Source organism: Amblyomma americanum, chromosome 7 (assembly GCF_052857255.1).
Source record: "Amblyomma americanum isolate KBUSLIRL-KWMA chromosome 7, ASM5285725v1, whole genome shotgun sequence".
NCBI classification, from domain to species: Eukaryota; Metazoa; Arthropoda; class Arachnida; order Ixodida; family Ixodidae; genus Amblyomma; species Amblyomma americanum.
In genome coordinates, this window is record NC_135503.1 from 26,085,860 (window position 1) to 26,089,353 (window position 3,494).

Here is a 3,494-nt window from a genome sequence, read left to right on the forward strand (position 1 = left end):
ACTTGCGCTGAAGTTTGCGGTGCCGATTGCAGCGCCATAACACACTGCCTAGCGAGGAGAGCAAGCAGTTTTGGGTAGTACTCTTAGTACTTTTACGCGCCACCTTCAGGCGCTTATTGGCGTGAGCCTCCGCGCTCTGTCGAAGGCGCACGTGCGGTGCGTCAGCTATCTGGGCTACGCCGAGAGAAGCTAGGCAATGAATGCTGTCAGCCAAACGCGGGTATCTAATCGCGCAGAATGTGTTCTCGCGTTTGCAGCGGCCCAAGCGGATGACAAAAGCAGTTTTGAGTCACCGAATGGAACAATTGCAGTGCCACCTTGGCAGCGCAGGTTCCCGATTAGCTTGCAAACATGCGGCGTTCTTTTTCTATGCGTCCTTGGCATAGACCCGGTACTCGTACGCGGTCTTGCCTTTTCGGAACGAATGAATGAATGAATGAATGAATGAATGAATGAATGAATGAATGAATGAATGAATGAATGAATGAATGAATGAATGAATGAAAACATAACTTTTTTACGTGTAAGACACTTTTCGCCGCTGTGGAACCTCATCAATCCACTCATTCTGTGTCAGGTTACGGTCGCAAGCCGACAGACAATTTGATATGTAGAGAAGGAAATTAATCGGTGGTGACACAGCCATCATCACATAGCGCCCTTGGCCTCAGCTGAAAGCAGGAAAATTAGTAGGGGTTCAACGTAATTAAACCGAGTAGACGTGCTAAAGCAGGTGTTCCTCTTCAGTTGGAGGGCACTTAAGCTCTGCCTTAAGGGTATGACGCGATATAGAGAGACACAGGAGAGGCCTTTGTCCTGCAGTGGGTGTAGTCAGACTGATGATGATGATGATGACGATGATGCAAAATTGGTCATTCTCTACTAAAGATTCATAGATGGCGGCGATTCCTCATACCACTACCGGCTCAGCGGTGCACCGGTTAAGCTATAGTTACTACCCGACCTTACCCGACTTACTAGCCGAGCTTGCCCGAGTAACTCGGGTAAGCTCGGGTAGTAACTCGGGATGCTCGGCAACGACACAAGATCGTATACGGTGAGCGTACGTACTGTGACACGATTCATGGTCGATATTGGTGAGCGTATAAGCGCTTTCTCACTAAAAATCGCGCTTCCAGTCCGACGACTGAACAAAGGGGAAAGGGTTGAGAAAGGTTGGGACAAAAAAAGCGAGTTCTCCTCGCTCTGCTACAGTATAGCTCCTGCGCCACCCGGCCAGCTGGTTCGAACCACGGGCGCGAAACAGCCGACAGCACGGAGGACGATCGTTACGGGACCCAGAGATTTGCGAACTCTTCTACGCAAACAGAGGCGACCCGGGTTCCTGCCTTGTACGGCCTACGTGCCCAGAGCTTCACACGCACGCACACAAACGCACACGAGCATCAACGCTACAGAGCACGCACAGACGCGCGCTATAAACACACATGGTATAGACGGACGTAAGGGGGAAGCTGGCACGTGCTTCTGAGCCTGAACCCAGCGCAGTGGGTCTGGCCTCCCCGTTAAAGCCACAGCACAAATCCGAAACGCAAACAGGAGATAGGAGACAAGCGCCGCGCCTGCTGGATTTGTCTATCTAATCAAGGACGTGCCGGGGTGGGACGCTCCGTATCCATACGTCTTCTGCTACCCGACAATGCCCGCGCGTCCTCCTGCGCGGACGCAAGCCGTCTTTAAGCCGCGGCCGTTTTAGGCCTTGCCCTCTTTCTCCTGTTCTTCGCGTAGTCCATACGGTGCTTAAAGTGGGGGCGGGGAAAAACTTTAGTGCGTTCAGCACCCGCGTGCTCGCACCAGCTTTATAGGTCTTGACGTGAAACTGGCTAACGCATATATATATATATATATATATATATATATATATATATATATATATATATATATATATATATATATATATATATATATATATATATATATATATATATATATATATATATATATATATATATATATATATATATATATATATATATATATATATATATATATATACACACACAACGGGTGCATGGCCGAGACCGCTTAAGCTTCCTCTTTTTGCGCGCCTCGTTTCGGGTGGTGTCTTCCTCTACAGGGGAAACCACGCCAGATGAGCGAGAGTGTTAGTTCTAGAGATGGGGGAGAGTGACGGCTTTCTATAATGCAGGATAAATACGCCGAGGTATTTATTGGACAGCGGGGACCTGTCCGCGTGTGTACCGCACTGTTTTCCTTTCCTTGTTTACGGTCCCAGAGACATGCGCAAGCACAAGAACACCCCTCTGGTTGGGCCGCGCTTCTTCCGAGCTGAACCTGAGCTTCGGCTAAAGCCCGGTCTCTGGGACAGCGTTGGAAAAGAACTCCTCGGATACTCACAAACCCACCCCTGGTTGTGGACGGGTCGAAGGTGCACATGCGTGTGTTTTGCGTGTGCGTGTGCGTGTGCTCGGGGTGCCATTGCAGCTGCAGCCGCAATCGCCTCCCTCGGTGGCGGTTTCTCCTCGCACCGTCCCCTGGCGTACATTTACGGCCCCGCGAGATGGAGGAGGTAGGCGCAAATCGGATTTCTCTGATCGTCAGTCAAGCGGTTCAAGCACTCCCTTGTCTCGAGCAGCATTGCCTGGTCTGCCCTTGTCTCTTGACTTCCTCCCTTGATTTTTGTTTCTACCGTTCTCTGCTTACGATACTTAGAACTTTTTCCCTCAGATCTTCTCGTAGATAATTTTAATGTGCGTGTGGACGGTCTTAGGACGATTTCAGAGGCGTGGAATTTTTGGTTCGGTTCCGTGCTAGCAAGACAAGGTAGTGCCTTTTTACATGGTGCGTGGTCACGGTGAAAGATACGTGAGAACGTACATTTTGGATGTGATGCGTTCGTTTTATGCATTCTTCGTTATATCGCAGCAAAACACGCAGAAAGCAAACGGAGGTTAAACCCGTTGCGTTCAAGGGGAAAAACTAATGCGGCAGGTCATTAGAAAACCGGACGCCGTATAAACGGAACGGCAAAAAGTGAGGGCAAAGACACTGCACTGAAAGACGCAGCGACTGCAACCCACAATGTGCCACGTTAATACGCTATCACATTTACTCCGCGGTCTAGCATACAGCATTCTGTCGCGCGACACGACGCTGATGACATGGCATCCAGCGCCACGGTGACGGGCACCGTTATTAACGGGAGGCCGAAAGTGCCACTAGGTATACTCACGACGAGGGGGTGGGCAAAAAGAAAGCAAGAAACAACGTCAAAGAAATGGACGAACGCATTCTTATTTTCTGTTGTGATACAGGCGCCTTTGCCAAGCGCGAAAGGTCGGCGCAGGTCAAGCGAGCCGAACTCTTGTTACAAACACTCTTAGTGAGCCGCGCACGTGTGGGGCATTTTATGCGAGCAGGTGCGGGACGTTTTCGACCGCATGGCTGCGCGACCACTCAGCAGATGATGCTCGCTGGTTCCGGAGCAGGAAATGTCTCGTGTATACATGAGC